This window comes from Podarcis vaucheri (genome assembly GCF_965113315.1).
Source record: "Podarcis vaucheri genome assembly, chromosome: 16".
Lineage (NCBI taxonomy): Eukaryota > Metazoa > Chordata > Lepidosauria > Squamata > Lacertidae > Podarcis > Podarcis vaucheri.
In genome coordinates, this window is record NC_138754.1 from 32394995 (window position 1) to 32415875 (window position 20881).

At 46.8% G+C, this 20881-nt stretch overlaps 1 protein-coding gene and 1 pseudogene across 3 annotated transcripts in view; both read left to right on the forward strand.

Annotated features, from left to right (window-relative positions):
- LOC309521092 (serine/threonine-protein phosphatase 2A activator pseudogene) overlaps positions 1 to 20881 on the forward strand; it is a 47657-nt pseudogene that overhangs the window by 12645 nt on the left and 14131 nt on the right. Inside the window, exon 1 of one of the 2 annotated variants that reach the window (XR_014224632.1) lies at positions 12110 to 12171. The exons of the other annotated variant lie outside the window; for it this stretch is intronic. The product of XR_014224632.1 is annotated as a serine/threonine-protein phosphatase 2A activator pseudogene (transcript). Of the gene's footprint in view, positions 1 to 12109; positions 12172 to 20881 lie in introns of those variants that run through there. 2 annotated transcript variants of the gene reach the window in all.
- Positions 1 to 20881, forward strand: part of ZDHHC8 (zDHHC palmitoyltransferase 8) — a 125603-nt gene that overhangs the window by 12616 nt on the left and 92106 nt on the right. The gene's annotated exons all lie outside the window — the stretch shown is intronic.

Genomic DNA, 20881 nt, shown 5'->3' on the forward strand with positions numbered 1-20881 from the left:
AACAAACCATGGGATTGTTTCCAGTCAGTGACCCTTTTCTGTGGCACTTAATACCATTTTTATACTTTATAGCCCAATTGGTTGAAAAATAAGTGGAACAGGAGGTTTTTTCTAAACTGACGCAGAAATTGCATTAACCTAAATCGCACAAAAATTTCAAAAATTCTCTTGGACCAAAAAATCTTTAAAAATTAATTTGAGGTTCTCTCATTTAAAAATATTGAAGAAAATCTGCATTGTGAGAGCACGGTTGAGTATTAAAATCAGGTGATTTGGCATGGAATGACCCATGTAGGTCCCTGTTGTTACTGTTCCTATATTGCGGTTTTCTTTCAATATCTAAATAAAACATTTTTGAAAACAAAACAAAATTGTGCAGGTGTTTAAAAGGGCAGCTCTATAATATGCTGAGTGGCTATAAATGAGCCTGTCCATACCTTGGCTTAATGTGGATTGTGATCATGTAAACAATGTAGTTCTCCTAGTTAGATTTTCAAAGCATAGGGAATCTCTGGTTTTAGGGTGGAGAAAATGTGGGTCAGCAGTACTTGGAGGAGAGGCAGAAGGGGTTTATAATCTGCATTAAGGTAAGGTATGGATGGGCCCAACACCTCTTATACCAACTTTAAGGATATTTCGGAAATCACTGTGAGAAAATACAACCCCACCCCATAGCAGCTGTGTTCCATGCTTCGCACCAATTGCTTGTTATTGTTATTATTAGTCATTTCTGCATTTGGCAGAGTTCGTCAGCACCGATTTGCTTCCTCCTCCTGAACGTCCTGCTCTTTAGAGAATGTTTCTTTGGAGCTCTAAGCTCTTCTGAATTACGTATTAAGGCAATGATTGCAAGCTTTAGGACTCCAGATGGATCTTTTTCCATTCAGGCCTTGCAGGGTGGCTTCTGACAAGCCTTATTTCTTGCCCCATGATTTTAAACGTTAAGGTGATAAAAGTAGGAAGGTTGTGTTGTTCATTTCGGGGGGTGGGGGTGGGGGAGGGAAACACCACCACTTGCCCAGGAAGAAATACCATTTTGTACTCTGTGAATTTCATAATTGGGGAACTCCGCTCTGGATGACTTCAGTGTCTATTGTTTTCGTGCTTACTACAAATGGTTGGCAAATTCAAGACCTTCCTTACAATGGGAATGGCAAAACGTTGGCCTTCCAGGCGTTGGAATCCACCAGCCATCAGCTCTAGTCACCATGGCCAATGATCAGGAATGCTGGGAGTTGTAGTCTAAGAACATCTGGAAGGCCACAGGCTCCCCACCATGGTCTTTAAAGATCAGTATCTTTTTTGGACAGGGATAGGGTGCTCTGGTTGGGACGCGGGTGGCACTGTGGGTTAAACCACAGAGCCTAGGACTTTCTGATCAGAAGGTTGGCGGTTCGAATTCCCGCGACGGGGTGAGCTCCTGTTCCTCGATCCCTGCTCCTGCCAACCTAGCAGTTTGAAAGCACATCAAAGTGCAAGTAGATAAATAGGTACCGCTCCAGCGAGAAGGTAAATGGCGTTTCCGTGCACTGCTCTGGTTCGCCAGAAGCAGCTTAGTCATGCTGGCCACATGACCCGGAAGCTGTACGCCGGCTCCCTCGGCCAATAAAGCGAGATGAGCGCCGCAACCCCAGAGTCGGTCACGACTAGACCTAATGGTCAGGGGTCCCTTTACCCTTTACCTAGGGTGCTCTGGTTTGTTATGATTTCATTGACTGGCCACTCTGGGAACATGGGAAGCCGAGCTAAATTGACCAGGAGAGGGGTTGGAATGTGACCACCACACACACACAAAAATGGTGGAGAACATTTGGAGACAATTCTAGAAAGTGGCCTGTTTTTCTAGAGAGATGAGATACAGAAGAATCTCAGAGATTTGGCTCATTAAAAATGTCTTCTGGGAAAGGAGATTGCTTCTTAGGTATACTGGGCTTCAGCTGCTTAGAGCTTCCTAAATCTCAATAAGTAGCTTGGAAGATTATATGGTCCCGCACAAGATAAATGAGGATTGGTAAGATATTCTCAGAGATACCTTTCCTCTTGAGGAGTCTGGCTGTGTTTTCACAACCGCTGTTGCTTTTGAACAGTCATTAAGGTCTACTTTCAAGGCAGAAAGCAGCATAGCAGTGTAGCCTTGAGGTTGCAAAATATAATTTCCCCTCTGCAGTAAATCCCTTATCATTTGGTTACCTGTTTATACAGATGCATGTGCCTTTTCCTGTATGGCAGGAGCAAGTTTATTTTGCCAGAGTGGTTCCTCTGCAGGAATCTCCTCCCATTTTTTCACCCATTTCCTCCTTCCCTTAAAAATAAAATAAAGGTTTGTCATCATATAGCCATTGCATTCATGCCAAGAATCAAGCAGAGCTGTTGGACTCAGCTGTTTTGTTTTTACACACAGGTCTTACACAGCAGTGTGACTTGGAACGAGTCTTCCCTGAGCCATTGTTTGAAAATTTAATGCTCTAATGCTGTTGTCTTTAAACATTAATTCATCTCATTCTGCGCTGGCAGATTTTGTGTGCCAAGTTACATCTCTGGCACTGTAGAACAAGATGAGCGGGGCAGATCTAATAGTCAGAACATGGGATTTAAAGAACTGAAAAATTAACTGGCTTTCACCCCAAATCTGCTGTTGACTTATTATTGTTTACTTATATTGTTACTATTATTTCATTAAGACATGCGGCATATCAAAGTGATATTATAATATCACTTTACATATGTAAAATTTCGCTGTTATGCTACAGCAATCCTGGCAGCATCCATTTGGTGAAATGTCTTCATAACAACTAAATCCACATAAGAAGAGCTTATTCTCTGCATTTATATCCCACCTTTTCCCCTAGGGGGCACATGGTTCACCCCGTCCTCAGAAAATCCCTACAATGGTCCTGTGAGGTTGGTTAAGAGGTTGTGACTGGCCCAAGGTCACCCAGTGAGCATCATGACTGAGGGGGAATTTGAACCTTGATCTCCCAGGTCCTAGTCTGACACTCTAACTATACCACCCTGCCTTCAGGCAAGTGGCTATTTGCAAGCCAAGATCAATGAACTTGTGTAAACTCAGTGAGGCCGGTTAAGAGGCTGTGACTGACTCCAAGGTCACCCAGTGAGTTTCATGACATAGTGGGGATTGGGACCCTGATCTCCCAGGTCCTAGTCCGACACTTTAACCACTACACTGCGCTGCCTTCCTAGATTACTTCTGCTATGGGGCAGCTATGTAAACTTAAGTAGGTAAATAAATATGGGAAAAGCAAAATGTCACCTAGAGAAGGATCTGGAATATTTTCTTTTAAGCTTAAATTTGTTTTATTCTGGATTGTTTTTATTTGATGTTTTAATGTGTTGTAAACCGCTTTGAGATTTTAAAATAGAAAGCGGTATAAAAATGAAATATAAAAAACAACTTCTCCTGGGGAAGGGGGAAAGGCACTTAGACATTCTGTTGTGGCGACCGTAATCCTGGTTTAAGGTGCCATTTGGTGATTAGCTTATATATCTGAGTTTCTTCGTGCTCTGCATTGCAGCAAGGCTTAATCAGGTTGTAGGACAAGGAGAGGCCTAGATGTCTGGATGCACAGAAAGGTGGGTTCAGGCAGGACAAATGGGTTAGGTCTTCTACACCAAAGTCCTCTGAGACAGAGGAAGACAGAGCCACATCTTCAGACCAGGGAGCTGAGGACCGGGACTTATCTGGTAGCAATGGCTTGCCCTTCCATCACCTTCTTATTTAATCCCAGAAGAACTCCCCTGTCCAGTCGGCTGCGTGCTCTCTGCTGATTTCTGGTTGACTGGATTCTCTTTGCAGCCTCAGTTCCGGAGAGAGAATTATGCTGACCTCGCGTTTTCCATTGACCTTCCATGAGATTCAAAGAGAGAGGGAGAGAGAACGGCTTGAGATCTCCTTTGCGTGTTTCCATTGTAATCTTTGTGACCTTCCCCTTCCCCACACTCCAGTTTATTTTCTGCGAAGGCGTTATTAGTCAGTGGAATCGGGTTTTTCCCAAAGGGAATGACAGAAGTGCAAACAGTCTGAGCCAATTTAAAAAAGAAAGGAAGGGAGAAAAGGCAAGAGCACAGCACTTTAGAACTAGACTGTGTTTTGGAAAAGCAACAACAACCCCTGTGTTTGTGGTGATGGAGAGGAAGCAGATTAGGATGAGGATGGATGCAAGGCGATTTGCTCCCCACCCACCCATCACTGTTGTAACTGTTCCGTGATGCAGCTGAAACTGGGTCTTTGGCAAGTGAGTTTGCATGTTAGATCTGTAATTAGCCTTGACATTTCTGCCTCTTTTATCGCCCTTGGATGGTTTCAGAGAAGCAGAGGGCTGACAAGGGAGACAGGATGTGTGTATCCCTGCCTCTGAGACCTTCCTTCAGGAGGGGATGAAGGTGGCACATTTTATATCCTGTCTCCAAAGGAACTGGCTGTTGTGGGTAGAAAGGGGTAGGCAACGTCAGCGCAAAGGGTTTTGTCCCCTGAAGTGGAGCAGCAAATGTCCCCCACCGCCAAATCAAGGTGCGTGCATTTGCATCCACAATAAAGCACATGGCTTCCCACCCCAGAGAATCCTGGGATCTGTGGTTTACCACATGGAGCTACAGTTCCCAGCACCCTTGACAAGCGGCAGTTCCCAGGATTATACGGGGGAAGCCATGTGCTTTCAATGTGGCCCATTATCCAAGGCCAGTGATTGAATTTAAGTCGCATGAAGGGAAAAAGTAAAGCTCACAAGCTTCTCCTTTCCCCCAATAATAAAGGCTAATTGGCGGTCTTTTCATGACACTCAGATTTAGCAGCCTGAGGCAGCCATTTCACTCTGCCTAATGGTAGAGGGAGAGAGGGGGTGATGCATTGAAACCAGCAGAGTTGACTGTTCCTTCCTTCTTGCTCCTCCCTCCAGGATTGGTTGAAGGTGAATTAATCCCAACCACCCAAATTTACTCGGAGCGGGGCTTTCAGTGTGCCTGCTCCTGTTCCGTGGAACAGCATTCCCGTCGAGATGTTGTTGTTTAGTCGTTTAGTCGTGTCTGACTCTTCGTGACCCCATGGACCAGAGCACGCCAGGCACTCCTGTCTTCCACTGCCTCCCGCAGTTTGGTCAAACTCATGCCGGTAGCTTCGAGAACACTGTCCAACCATCTCGTCCTCTGTCGTCCCCTTCTCCTTGTGCCCTCCATCTTTCCCAACATCAGGGTCTTTTCCAGAGAGACTTCTCTTCTCATGAGGTGGCCAAAGTCTTGGAGTCTCAGCTCCAGGATCTGTCCTTCCAGTGAGCACTCAGGGCTGATTTCCTTCAGAATGGAGAGGTTTGATCTTCTTGCAGTCCATGGGACTCTCAAGAGTCTCCTCCAGCACCATAATTCAAAAGCATCCATTCTTCGGCGATCAGCCTTCTTTATGGTCCAGCTTTCACTTCCATACATCACTGCTGGGAAAACCATAGCTTTAACTATACGGACCTTTGTTGGCAAGGTGATGTCTCTGCTTTTTAAGATGCTGTTGCTTTTCTCCCAAGAAGCAGACGTCTTTTAATTTCGTGGTTGCTGTCACCATCTGCAGTGACCATGGAGCCCAAGAAAGTAAAATCTCTCACTGCCTCCATTTCTTCCCCTTCTATTTGCCAGGAGGTGATGGGACCAGTGGCCATGATCTTTGTTTTTTTGATGTTGCCCATCAAGATAGGTGCTTACTGTTTGTACTTTCCAGAAACAACTGAAGACATTTTTGTTCCACAGTCTATGCTTCCACTCGAAAGGCACCCTTAATCCCCACCTGTCTCCCATCATGGATCCCAATCCAATAATATGGGGTTTTGTCGTGGTCTCCCATCCTACTTCTGACCACAGCCCAACCCACTTAGCTTCAACAAGGTGCCCTCAGACCCTGGGACTGATCTGGTGTAGGACAACTGTAACCCATGCAGCAGATAATAGTTTGCTCCGCCAGCTGTTATTGTATTGACGAAGTATCCTTGAAAGGATCCATCTTTAGCTAGGAAGAGCTGGCAAGAGCCAGCGGGTCTGCAAGAATTTTTTAAACCCATCTCGTCCTATTCAAGTCTGGAATATGCTAGAGATTGACTTTCGCTCTGTCCTTATGTTTCATTTGCTTGAAAGCTTCTGGAAAGTTTTTTTCCTTGGATAAATATACTCCCAAGCTGTCCAGTTTTGTCGCATCTGTGCCAAGCTTCTGGAAATAGCTTCATTATATGTGTGCATGTGTGTGTACACATATATTTATATGGAATGAATAGTTGCAAGGTTTCCCACTAAGCCTTCCTCTTTGCTGTTGGACATAAGCAATGGCATCAGGTTGGCTGTTATTTCAGACTATGGTGGGTGCAGCAGGGCTTGGAGAAAGCATGCCAATAGGAGCAGATACTCAAATTGGCTTTCTGAGGCTATAAAACCGTGGTGTAATTTATCTTATGAACAGCCTTTGCTTATGCACATAGGATTCTTCCTTTGCTTCATGCTTCCGGTGGTGGTTTTGGTGAGCACTAGACAGCATCTTAAAAAGTAGAGACATCACCTTGCCAGCAAAGGTCCATATAGTTAAAGCTATGGTTTTCCCAGTAGTGATGTATGGAAGTGAAAGCTGGACCATAAAGAAGGCTGATCGTCGAAGAATTGATGCTTTTGAATTATGGTGCTGTAGGAGACTCTGGAGACTCCCATGGACTGCAAGAAGATCAAACCTATCCATTCTCAAGGAAATCAGCCCTGAGTGCTCACTGGAAGGACAGATCCTGAAGCTGAGGCTCCAATACTTTGGCCACCTCATGAGAAGAGAAGACTCCCTGGAAAAGACACTGATGTTGGGAAAGATGGAGGGCACAAGGAGAAGGGGACGACAGAGGACGAGATGGTTGGACAGTGTTCTCAAAGCTACCAGCATGAGTTTGACCAAACTGTGAGAGGCAGTGGAAGACAGGAGTGCCTGGCGTGCTCTGGTCCATGGGGTCATGAAGAGTCGGACACGACTAAATGACTAAACAACAACAACAACAACTGCGGCAAAGTGATTCAGGCAACTCTCTTTCCTCCAGCCGTTATTTATGCAAGTGGCCATATTTTCTGGGGCTGATGGGAGCTGTATCTCAGCAACATCTGGATGGCCTAGAGGTTCCCCACACCTGGCTTAGCACAGCAAGCCAAATGGTACACCCAGCGCTGTCATCCTCACACATTGCTGTTACTCCTTGATCCCCAGCACCTACAGCCTAAGCTGCTTGCCTGCCATATACCTAACGGTAGGGCTGGCCCTGCAAGCTGATTTGTTTTCTCTCTCTTAATTACGTGTAAGTCAAAGCCTTGCAAAGTACCATGTGACAGCGCGTCTCGTCCAGATTGCTCCCAGCAGCAACTGTCTACATGGATATTGCATCATAGTTTCATCTTCTAGCGAGTGACCTATGCCAGCCTTTCAAAACTAACTAGAAGTGACTGTGTGTGAGCTCTGTAACCCCTCTGGGAAACGCATCTTTATGCAAAGCTGATGGCAGAACACTATGCAAGCAGAAGTCCCCCCCCCCCAAAAAAAAACCACCCCTCGGAGCTCTTAAAAGCAGGATGTTCCAAGAGTGTAAACCTAGCTACAAGTTCCCTCAGAGCAAGAATAGCTGTCTTAATATATCCCCCCACTTGTCTGATTATTTCTGAAGCACAGTATTGTTTTAACATATTGAGAAACGAGGACATTCGCTACAATTCTGTGATTCCATGAATTGGTTTGGTCAGTGTATTTGGCCAGTGTTCAAGACAGTTTAAACTGAAAGAATGAGTGAAGGAGCATCTCCACCCCCATCATTCAGCCGGGACACTGAGGTCCTCCTCTGAAGGTCTTCTGCTGGTTCCCTCACTGCGAGAAGTGAAATTACAGGGAACCAGGCAGAGGGCCTTCTCAGGGGCAGAGCTACCTGTCCCGGCACCTGGAGCGGTGTGGGGGCGGGGCTAGCCGACCGTCTGGGGGTGCTGCCTGTGCGGTGAGCATCCGGGGGCACTGTACAGTGAGCGGGGGGTGGCATGGCAATGTCACCCACCCTCACAGCTGACACCCGGTACGCACCACACCACACCCCCGCACTCGCCTTACTCCGCCAGTAGGCCTTCTCAGCCGTGGTGCCCGCCCTGTGGAATGCCCTCCCATCAGATGTCAAGGAGACAAACGACTATCTGACTTTTAGAAGACATCTGAAGGCAGCCCTGTTTAGGGGAGGTTTTTAATGTTTGATGTTTTATCGTGTTTTTTATATTTTGTTGGGAGCAGCCCAGAGTAGCTAGGGAAACCCAGACAGATGGGTGGAGGGTATAAATAATAATATATTATTATTATTATTATTATTATTATTATTATTATTATTATTATTATTACTATTATTCTTATTATGAAAAACATTTACAGCCAAAATAAAGATGACCTAGTATTGTGGGGCTGTGAAATTTCAGAAACTCCCCGACACACATGAAAATTGTAGAGTTATACGCGGGGCTGTAATTCCATTTACCCGGTTGCCAAGCCTGCAAGGATGCCACTGAGATTTCATTTTTAAAAAGAAGCTAGTCTACCAGAGGTAACTAAATCAGCGCACAATTTAATCACAAACTGCAGTTATTTCTTCTTCCTTTTAATTACTTTAAATTGCCCCGCCTCTCTTCTAGGAGCTTAAAGCACTTCTGTGGGTTCTCTCTCCCTCTTTCCAGCCTATTTTATTCTCAGAGATTCAGACCCAAGGTCATTTGTGAGCTTCATAGCTGAGCAGAGATTTGAACTGTTTGGGTTTTTTTTCTAAATCAAGAGCTATCTGAAGATCCAGCGGTGGAAATAACTAAGAACATTTAAAAAGGATTGCCTCTCCAATTTGTTACACTATGTACCAGCTTGGAGGTCATAACAAACAGTTCCTCTCCTTTCCTCCTCCTCCAGTGTGGCCACAAGGAAATCAGATTTTGCTCCCATTTTTTAATAACCACAGTTTAGTGTCACACCTGAACCCTAGGTAAAGGTACCCCTGCCCGTACGGGCCAGTCTTGACAGACTCTAGGGTTGTGCGCTCATCTCACTCGAGAGGCCGGGAGCCAGCGCTGTCCGCAGACACTTCCGGGTCACGTGGCCAGCGTGACAAGCTGCATCTGGCGAGCCAGCGCAGCACACGGAAACGCTGTTTACCTTCCCGCTGGTAAGCGGTCCCTATTTATCTACTTGCACCCAGGGGTGCTTTCGAACTGCTAGGTTGGCAGGCGCTGGGACCGAACGACGGGAGCGCACCCCGCCGCGGGGATTCGAACCGCCGACCATGCGATCGGCAAGTCCTAGGCGCTGAGGTTTTACCCACAGCGCCACCCGCGTCCCACCTGAACCCTAAGCTGTAGCTAATTGTAACTGTGGTTTGTTGAAACAAATGGATTCATAGCCCATGACTGTGAAATTCCCTTGAATTAAATACGGTGCTATAATGGTGCTTATATTTAAAAAAAAGAAAGGAGGTATTTCTTTTGACATTGAGTCAGATACATATAGAACTGGAAAATGAGCCACTACAAATATTGTTGTTTCATTGAAGGCAGGGTCTCTCTCTCTCTCTCTCTCTCTCTCTCTCTCTCTCTCTGTGTGTGTGTGTGTGTGTGTGTTACATCCATCTGCTTGCGTTTTTGTGTTGCCTAAGCAAATATTGCCCCAGCTTCCTGCGGTGTATGAGTTAAAGCTATGCTCCCATTATTTGTATGTACCAGCGTAAAGAAAGTAATTTTAGATAAAGGCCATGTTTTAATAGGACTGTAAATCTAGCAAATGTATTTACAGACAAGCAACTTCTTTTGAGATCTTTCCAGCAGATAAACATTGCAATTTCCTCACATTACAGAAACGAAACAAAAACAAAATAAACACCTATACATAGAGCCAAAAATGAGCAGCATGTTGCTTCAGTTTTAAAAATCTACACTCCAGTGACTACTTTCAAGCATCGCAATTTGGGGCTAATCAAATTTGTTTGTGTTCAGTTCTTGCATACTAAAAGTGCAGCATAAATATATTCATACTCAGACGTAATATTCAGCTCCAAAGAAAGACGGAGGGGGGTAATATGACACAATGCCCAATAACTGTGCAGGCTCAGAGTTTTTGTAGCATATAGATAAAATTCACACAGCATGTGCAGTCATAGTATTAAATCACTGGAAACTGAACAGGAGGCCAGTTGACTCATCTGTTTTCCATACATGAACTGAGCAATGAACATATGTATTTAAATGCAGGGCCAGCCCTGACGTTAGGCAATTCAAAGCAATGGCTTCAGGTTGCAGATGTCGTGGGGGCAAGATGATGGATGGTACAACTGTGTGGCTCCCCTTGCTCCCCCTGAGCCCCCCTGCTTCCCTCAGATGTTTTAAGTACAGTGGTACCTCGCAAGACGAATGCCTCGCAAGACGAAAAACGCGCAAGATGAAAGAGTTTTCCGTTTTTTGAGTCGTTCCGCAAGACGAATTTCCCTATGGGCTTGCTTCGCAAGACGAAACGTCTTGCGAGTTCTTGCGAGTTTGTTTCCTTTTTCTTAAAGCCGCTAATAGCCGCTAAGCCGCTAATAGCCGTGCTTCGCAAGACGAAAAAACCGCAGGACGAAGAGACTCACGGAACGGATTAATTTTGTCTTGCGAGGCACCACTGTACAGTGGACGCTCTGGTTGCGAACATGATCCGTGCGGGAGGCATGTTCGCAACCAGCAGCTTTCACAACCTGCAGCGCGTGATTGCACATGGTGGGTTGCGCTTCTGCGCTTCTGCACATGCGCAAAGCACGATTTAGTGCTTCTGCACATGTGCGACTGCCAAAACCCTGAATTAACCGGTTTCGGCGTGTCTGTAACCCAAAAAAAAAAGCAACCTGAAGCGTCTGTAACCCAAGGTATGACTGTACTGGCCTCTGCTCTCCTAACTAGCTGGTTGAATAAGTTTCTGCTTAGTGAATGACTATAGCCAGGGGCCGTCCATCCCGTTTTGCCGCCTGAGGTGAAACGGGAAGCTACCGCCCACTACCTTTGCAGCCACCAGAGCCTCACTTACCCGGGGTCACATAGATGCAGCTTCCGGGTTCCAGCAAGATTGCATGGAGGCCTCCAGAGATCTCATGTGACCTTTTCAAGACCTGGTAAATGAGCCCTACTGCTGCTGCATCTACTTCTTTCCTTCTGCTGGTGCCTTTTGCATTTCACCGCTTGAGGCAGCTGCCTAGTCTGCCTCATGGCCATGACTACAACAATCTTCACACATTACTCCCGAGTAGATGCTAAGCATGCTGAATGGAGATCACAGCTGTGCATTTTAGCCCCATTCCAAAAGTCACACTCCATGCATAAAAGTGTCTCCATGCATCTCCTGGCTGCAGAGATTATCTTGACCATGGTGACGGTAAACAGTAGGGCCGGCCGGGTCCACACCTTTGCTGGCCATGTTCAGGATAGGCTCTGACACAGGGAGTCTTCTCTATGCGTGGACGCAATTGGCAAGGGCTCTAAATCACAGGGGAGCATAGATAAAGCTGCTCATTGCAGGTGCGCTCTTTCATATGGTAGCAGGAAGAGGAGGAGGAGTGTGGCTTTGGGGGGACAGTGGTAAAGGTGCAGCCCCCAAACTCCACACTTATTTTTTCACATGCAAGTACAGTAATTAACAAAGAAGGCTCTGTGTCCTTGTGGAAATGGAGATATAGAATCTATTGGCTATGTCCGCTAACACTACAGTTGCAGACAACAGAGGCTGATTCTTCCTTTAATAAGAACCTAGAAAAACCACTGAAACTGATATCTTTCTATTTAACTGACGACTATTTATGTCCCAGATAAGGTTGCTGAATTCTTTCTATCTTCCGATACAAATTAGAAGCAGATGGTAAATTAAGAACCTAATTCTATAAATGTGTATATGTGTATGTGTGTCTATATCTGTACAGTCGTACCTCGGAAATCGAATGGAATCTGTTCCGGAAGTCTGTGTGACTTGCAAAACGTTCGAAAACCGAAGCGCTTCTTCTGATTGGCTGCAGGAAGCTCCTGTAGCCAATCAGAAGCCCCATCAGACATTTGCAAACCGAAGCAGTTATTTCCTGGATTGCGACATTCGGGAGCCAAAACGTTCGGGAACTAAGCTTTTCAGCTTCCAAGGTACAACTGTATATTGATATCTGTTGGTATCAAATTAGAGCATTCATTTATCCATTTCATTGGGGCATTGTTGGAATTGACAGTATTGTGTATGAGCCAGAGCCGTGGGGGCCCTTTGCTCCCCCCCCCCGGTAAAATATTTGAGGGAGCTGTGGACTCATCCTGTGAGCTTCTGTGCTAGTCCCATCACCACCTTGAGAGACAGGTCCCTTGTCTTCTTTATAGAACATTATTTTTTTATTAAATATTTCAGGGAACTCCCAATTGCTGCTCCCTGAATGAGACTCTAGCCTGGGTGCATAAGGCAGAGGTAGCCAGCCGGGTGCAGTGGCGTAGCGTGGTGGGTGCCAGGGGTGCCGGCCGCACCGGGCGCAACATCGGGGGGGGGGGCGCTCGCTGCCTCCGGAGTCGCCGAAGAGCCTCGGGCGTAGGCTGTAGCGGAGCCTCATGTCTCGCGGAACCGCTGAGCTGTGCGCGCGTCAGGGCTGAAGGCGCCCGGCAGGCAGCGGCTCTCAGCGCTCGCCGCGGAGGACGCGCCAGGCAGCCCCTCTTCACAGCCCCGCCTCCGCCGGTGCTGCTGCAGCTGCTGGGCAGTTGCATTTTCCTCGCCTCTCTGCCCCCCTCCTCCTCCGGGCAAGCGGCGTCGTTTGGGCGGCAGCGCCAGCGGCAACTCGCGGGTTAGGGGGGGGCGCAAATTACTTGCCTTGCCCCGGGTTAGGGGGCGCAAATTACTTGCGTTGCCCCGGGTGCTGAGAACTCACGCTACGCCGCTGCCCGGGTGCCCTTCAGACATTGTTGGACTACAACTCCCATCAGCCTCAGCCATCATGGCCAGTGGAATAATGGGAGGCGTAGTACACTGCCCAGATCCAGACCTGATTAGCTTCAGCAATGTGGTCCCTTTTTTTTTTTTTACAAAAAGGAGAGACTTTGAAGCCCAGGAGCTCCAGGATTTCATGTTGTGGTAGCAGCAGAGTTTTGTTCTTTTACCTGGGATGCAGAAGTATATATTCCAGCTGTAAACAGGGAAATAAATAAATAAATAATGTACCAATGTCGCAGTTTGGAAAACCAAGTCTTAAAATAGCCCCCTCCTCTCTCCTCCCTTGTTCTTCCATTCATCAAAAGCCGAAGTTCTGAAATCATCTTGGAATTTTGCTATTAATAAAGCAGGCTACATTCGTCTTAAAATTAGCCGTTATTGTGCATATCATTTTCACAGCCAGGCGAGCTCTCGATAACTTATAAACTTATATATCTCTCAACGTTTCATCTATTTTTACATTTCTCCAAGCTCCAGTGAGTCACAGCCAACATTACATAACAGCAACATCCCCCAATTAAAAGTCTGGAATTAAGCTTGCAGGCAGGTATTAATATATTTGGTTTAGAGCTGTGCACAGGAACATCTAGACCCACCCATATTATTATTATTATTATTATTATTATTATTATTATTATTATTATTATTACCCTGCCCATCTCACTGGGTTGCCCCAGCCACTCTTGTCAGCGCAGTGGTACCTCGAGTTACAAACGCCTCAGGCTACAAACGCTTCAGGTTACAAACTCCGCTAACCTGGAAGAGTTACCTCGAGTTGAGAACTTTGCCCCAGGATGAGAACGGAAATCGTGTGCGGCAGCAGGAGGCCCCATTAGCGAAAGTACGCCTCTAGTTAAGAACAGTTTCAGGTTCAGAACAGACTTCTGGAACGAATTAAGTTCGTAACTAGAGGTACCACTGTATTCTCTACTCTTGACAGGCAGTAGATCCATGGCTTCAGGAAGATGATCTTTCTGATCCTTTCAACAGGAGATAATTGAACCTGCATGAAAAGCATGTGCTCTGCTAATGAGCCACGCATTGCTTTTTTAAAAAAACACCACACCTTTATTTTCTTCAACCTAAGGACAGGGGAGGAAGGAATGGAGTGGCTTCGATGAGGGCATGGCTGGCCAGGCTCTTTCAAGTGTAGCCTTATGAGGCTTTGCCCTCGGGTGGGAAAAATATTGCGCCTGGGAAAGGGAAGTGGGAGTCGAACAGACACTCAAGGAATAGTTTCGGAGAAAAAGCTTTTTTAAATTATTACTAATATTTTATTAGGTTTTATCAATAGAAAAGTTCAGAAAAATACAAAAACAGAAAAATACAAAATTACAAAATACAAAAATACAAACATTAAACACAAAAAAAGAAAAGGAAAAAACACATATAAAAGAAAACAAAACTCCCTCTTTCTTGATTTCTCATCTTTAGTTAACTTATTTTCCTGACTTCCTCACGTCTCCCTTTTTTGTATCCCTTTTAAAAATTGGTTCAGCAAATTCATGTCCTATTAGTTTATCTATTATCAATCCCGTCTTACATTTTACCTTTTTGCTAGAACCCCTTCCAAAAGCTTTTATTTTTACCATCTATGAACTGGTAGAAGGAGCAAGTGTGATAACTCACAAAAAGCATGCACCAGTTCACAGTCATGTGCACAGAACATATATACCCCTTCCAGTTTCCTCCCCCTTTCTCCTCCTCCTTCCAGAGTCCTGCCCCATGAGTTCCTCTGAGCATGAACAGAAAGCTGTATTGGGACTCTTGGACTCTTGGCACCCTTCCCAGGAAAAGGGGAATGAAAGCGTTTCAGCATGTCCAAGGATGTTGCAACCGAATGAGATAAGATTCGTTTTTCAGGCCTGCTTTGAACAGAGCCTATTCATTAGCCTTTAAAAGTAACATTTTGCCTGGACTTGTCACTATCCCCAGGTCCCTACGTTTCTTTCTAGTAAGTACCATTTGTAAATCTTTGTCCACCCAGCTATGGGCTAAGGTCCAAAATGAGGCAAGATTTGGGATAGCTGTTTGTGATTTGTAATTTGATAGCTTATAGTTCAGAGCGTAAACAGGGCTGCCTTCAGATGTCTTCTAAAAGTCAGGTAGTTGTTTATTTCCTTGACATCTGGTGGGAGGACGTTCCACGGGGTGGATGCCACTACCGAGAAGACCCTCTGCCTGGTTCCCTGTAACATGGCTTCTTGCAGCGAGGGAACCGCCAGAAGGCCCTCGGTGCTGGACCTCCGTGTCCGTGCTGAATGATGGGGGTGGAGACGCTCCTTCATGTATACTAGACCAAGGCCGTTTAGGGCTTTAAAGGTCAGCACCAACACTTTGAATTGTCCTCGGAGACATACTGGGAGCCAATGTAGGTCTTTCAAGACCGGTGTTATGTGGTCTCGGCGGCCGCTCCCAGTCACCAGTCTAGCTGCCACATTCTGGATTAGTTGTAGTTTCCATTAACCCTGTGTGGTAGGTAAGACTTAGAGCAGGGAGGAGAAACCTGTTGCCCTCCAGAGGTCATTGGACTCCAACTTCCATCAGCCTGAGCCACCATGGCCAATGGTCAAGGCTGATGGTTGTTGGAAATCCAGTCAGCCTTGTTCGGAGTTGGAGTGCAACCATGAATTCCATATCCCTGACTAACCCAAGGTCACATGATGAGAGCCTCACAGCTGAACAGAGATCTGAATCCATGTCTCTCTGGTCTAAAATTCTAGGCAGGAATCAACAAATATTGGATCACCTTTGGTGTCCTGACAAAGTTTGCTCCCTCAAGGACCCCTGCAACAGGAGGGGGCATGATGCTGAGACTGGAAAGGGGTTAGTTTAACCTATGGTTTGCTAGTAAAACTGAATTACTGTGTCGTGAAATGATGCATGTCTAAAAAGCGTGTTACCAACGTGAAAAGTTTGGGAAGCTCTGCGCTTGGCCACTCTCACATTGCTTCAATTTTTCAATGCATTTCCAAGGAGAGCCCTTCCATGCTTCTGGAGTCAGTCTGGCACCGCAGAGCATGCACATGTTTCTCCAGGCACAGAAGAAAGACAGGGGCTCAGCTCAATTTTGCGCTCTCACCAGAGCAAAATGAGCACTTGAGAGTGGCCAGCTGGCAAATGAGCATGTGGATCTTTGAGTGCTGCACTGAAGCAGTCACACCCAGTGCTTTTTTTCACCTGGAGCATGCTGTATTGCAGTTCTCGCACCTCTTAGGTGGGCACTCCCCCTTCCCTCTTTGTACTGAGAAGCCCAAAACGAACATTTCAAGTCAAAATGGAAGCTGGCCAGCATGTGTGAGTCTACACTTTTTTTTAGATCTATGACTGCACCTAGCTCCTGGCTGCTCCTAGCCATGATTAGTCAAGCTATGGGGCCGGGCCCATTCATATTTCCTTTTCTTCAATCTATCCCCCTTGTAGCAATGGTGGGCTATCAGCTTTGCAGCCAGGCCTCTACTGTTGTGCGCACACACGTTTGTACGAGGGCCCTTCCGAGTTGCCCTTGCCTCTGTCTGAATCTAAGAGAACGAGGGAGGCTGGGGCGCATTTATTTGACCTGCCACCAGAACCAGGAGCAACCCCCAAACCAGCTAGGGAGACAGCTTGCCGTAGTTTTTAGCCCCTCCGCAGGGGTGCCAAGCTGGGCTGCCCCGAGTCACCCAGCAACTTGCTGTAACAACTTCATGGTGAGTTCCGGCACCTATTTTTCTTGAGAAAAAATGCACGACTCACACCATACCGACCTTCCAGGCAAGCCAGCTGCCTCCACACCCAAATACCATCTTTCTAGCCCTGTGGAGAACAACATCTGGCTGGAAGATTGTAGGGTGCAGAAAAAGTGCTCTCCTCCCACTGTTGGAGGAATGATTCCTTTGAATGCCTGTTGCTTAGAATCGCAAGTGCAGAAAATGCTGTTGCACTGCTTTGGGGCTTCTGGTAGGAATCTGGTTAGTCACTATGAGAACAAGGGGCTGAAATAGATGGGCTACTGGGCTGATGCAGCAGGGCTTACGTCATAGGCGCCGACTCCATGGGGCCTGAGGGGGCTCGAGCCCCCTCAAAAAATTTATTGGGGGGGCTCAGCCCCCCCAATAATCTCAGGCGCCCTTCCAGCAGAGCGCCGCCGCCGTCCCCCGCCTCCTCCCCACCTGCTCCCTTGCTAGCCAGCCAGCCAGCCGCGCGCCTTAGTTGGAGAGCCCCGGCCGTCCCCCGCGAGATTAGGGAATCCCCGGGGGCGGGGGCTCCTGCCTCGCTGCTTCGCAGCAGCACCGCCACTGGCAAGGCACTGCCGGGGGGAATTTCCTTCCTCCTGGCGGTTTCAGCGGTTTAGGGCCGGAGCGGAGGGGGCTCGCCCTCTCTTCTCCGGCTAGCCCCACGTTTCCCGCATATCAGCTGTTCCGGAGCTGATTAATAGGCGCAGCACGCTCTCCCCTATTCGCTCACGAGGAGGCGACGCCACTTTATTTGCATATTCATGAGCTTATTTGCATATTCATGAGCTTATTTGCATATTCACGAGCTTTCCCGGGCCCCCCCAATATTTTTTATAAGTCCGCGTCCCTGGCTTACGTTCTTAAGAGGGAGAACCAGATTGTAATGTGTGAGGGTTTTAGCAGCTGGCCGAGAAAGAGATGGGAGGATCTTGGAGATGCATCTTGGAGGAAGTGGTTAGGACTTGGCAAAGATATACAATGGCTGTTATTGACACAGCCACCAGCGATACCAGCTTGACCCCACTGATGTTCCACAGGACCCTGAATTTATTGAACATAATGCCTGCTCAGCAGCAGCAGCAGCAAGAGAAACCACAGTAGTAATTGTACAAAGCCCTAAGTGGTCTGCTGACATCATGTCTTCAGAATAAAGGAACGTCTGTACATGCTTGAAGGACTATGAGCCCTTCCAGTATTATTGTATGGCCCAGAGGCACCATTTCAGACTTTGGCAAGGACTGAAATGGCACTTGGCAAGGTTTAAAGATCTGCTCTTGAATAAATCCAATATTAAATTGCAGAAATGCAGGGTGGGGGAGAAATCTCTCTTTAAAGAGCTTTATATCTCACAATAGTGATGACCATGTTAATTGTTTTGTATTGTTTATTAATTACGTTATTTAATTTAATTGATACCTCACCCTTCCACTCAAAGGAGCCCTTAAGAGCAACTGCACACACAAAAAGTTTAAACAATATAATAAAGAAGAAAACAGAAGCAAGCTTTAAACATCTAAAACCAGTTATTACCCTCACAGCCAATAATTTAAAGGTGCCAGGGACAGTGTCTTTCAAATGCCCGGGTAAACAAGGGTTAAGGAGATTAAATCTGACAAGCACTTTCCCTTAAAAACAAGCAGGGTTTTTTTCCAACTCCTAGGAGTGGGTGAAGGCATTTTGCTTACCGACAGCATTCTGCACTTGACAAAAGTTCTGTATAAATTGCCCTTTGCTGTGGGGCATTGGAAAAACAACAACAACCTTGTGTCTATTCGACTAAACTTTGTTGTAAGCGTGTTGGCTCATGCCAATTTACAATGGAAGGCTGCAAACATAGTTTGAGGAAACTGTCCAAACTATACATGTAAAGCAGTAGCATGCCACTCTGGATCCCCCAAAGAATCTTGGGAAGTGTAGTTTGTTAAGGATGCTGAGAGTCATTAGGAGGCAGACCCCTACTCCCCTTCACTAAACTACAATTCCCAGAGTTCCCTGGGGTGAAGGATTGATTGGTAAACCACTCTGGGAGTTGTAGCTGTGCTCTCTGAGTGTTTTTACCTGGCAGAAATGTGCCTTTGATGGTGCCAATCGCTTGCCTGGATGAAGGGTAGACATAGGAGTGGCAGGTGTGCAGGAACTAGAGTATATTTATTGCTCTGCCTGCTTTTTACCCCTGGCCCCACCCAATTTGCCCCCCAGAAGATAGCCCAGAAACTAATGCAACTCTTGGAATTGAAAAGGTTCCCTGCTCCTGATGTATAGGACAACACCCTTTGTTTCCTTTGCATGAGAGGGGAGTGGAGACTTCTGGCTCCTATTCTATTTGCTTTTGGAGTCTCAGTACGTAAGCGGAGACAAAACAGCTTGCACTTCTGCAAGACCCCCAGGGATTTACTTGTCGACCCCTCCCTCAAAGATGCACTCCAATTCCAACTAGGAAACTGCAACTCCCTTTCTCTGGACCGAACTAGATGTTATGTGGGAGTTGAATGAGTCAAACTCTCCATTTCTTCTTCCCTCTTGCTAAAGCAGCTACGGAGGTGGGATTTGGACCAAGGCTGTGGTGCAAGGAAAGGGGGGGGGGTTTGCTGTGAACAAGGGTTGCATTCAAGGGCTGATGTAGTTCGGCGGAGGCAAGGGGCAGGTGACAAGAGCACCCCCCCAACACGCCTCTCCTTTTCCCCACTGCTTGCCCTCCTTTCTCTCTGCCCCAGACAATGGTGGCGGCCAGGAGGAGCAAAAGATGCCACGTTGGTCCTGGCTGTTGTCCGAAGCACGATGCCAGAGGCTCTGGTGTGCATGTAAGAAAGCAAGCTTTTTTCCAAGGCTTCCAACGATACAGGTGGAAATCCCCAAAGGTGCCACTTAAAGAGTTCAAGAAGGAGGCCTCAACAAACCCACCTCTCCCCCCAGCTTTTGTTAGGTACTGAGTTGAATAGGATCCAAAATGCAGCATTCTGATTGGTCCTAGAACAATAGGATTCAGAATGCAGCAATCTGATTGGTCCACAGGAGCCACCCAATCCAGCTCCAGGTGGAAGTGAATCCGCAACCTGATTGGCCTACAGGAGAATCCTGGAATTAGCCAATCACTTGGGGCCCATTGTGTAAATAATGTATATAAAGCAGACATTCTGGGGGAACTTCCATTCCTCCTCACCACTATGAGCTGAATAAAGAGCATGAAATCCACTCTCGACTCCGAGTATATTTCAGCTTTTAAGGATGAGACACGGCTTGTTCACAAGACTCTCTACAAGATTGGTTCGCTTGGAGTTGTGGGCTTCCCTGAAGAGTCTGTTCCCAATGGCAGTGGAGACCCCATTCACCTCGCAGAGCTACAATTCCCCGTGTTCTCTGCAAAGACGGAGCGATTGTTAAACTATTCTGAGAACGGTAGCTCCGTGAGAGGGGATAGAGTCCTCCCACTCGCTCTCAGCACCCTTAGCAAAGTACAGTTCTGAGAATTAATTGGGGGTAAGTGATATCATAGTGCTTTAAATGAATGGCGTGGACATGTAAGAATTCTGCAGTTAGGTCTCCCATTGTCGTCTTCTCTTCCTAAAAGTAGTTCCACAGACCCCTGTTTTAGACCTGGTAGCATAGCTGTCAAGCGTCCCTTATTTGGCGGGAAAGTCCCTTATCCCAGCGCCATGTCCCGCTGCTGTCCCTTATTCAGGATGTCCCTTAAATTTCCCGGGTTTCAAAGGAAGCAGCTCCTCTCCCTCCCTCCTTGCCGGCCAGGGAGGAGGAAGGCTCCAACTGTGTTGCTTGGCTGCGTTGCTCACCCAATAAGAAGTCTAAGAACGACTGGAGGGTGGAGCTTGCATGCCTTGTGCTGATGAAATCGGCTGCGTTGCCTGGGGACTCGGCTTTGCTCAGCGCTTCCCAGCGGAGAGGTGGCAGTGGTTTTCCTTGAGGCTTCGTTTGACTGCTGGCTGGGCTTTCTGCCTTTGGCTCGGAGGGGCTCAGAAGTTGAACATACCTGTGCTTGGAAAATCCCTTATTTTTGCTGCTGATCCCTTATTTTCGAGGCTGCTGGTCCCTTATTTTAAAATCTGTAAGTTGACAGTTATGCCTGGTAGTTGGAGAGGGGTGTGTTTGTGGAGGGGTGTCCATCTAACCACACACTTCTCACCCTGATTAAAATCACACATCCCTTAGGGCTGCT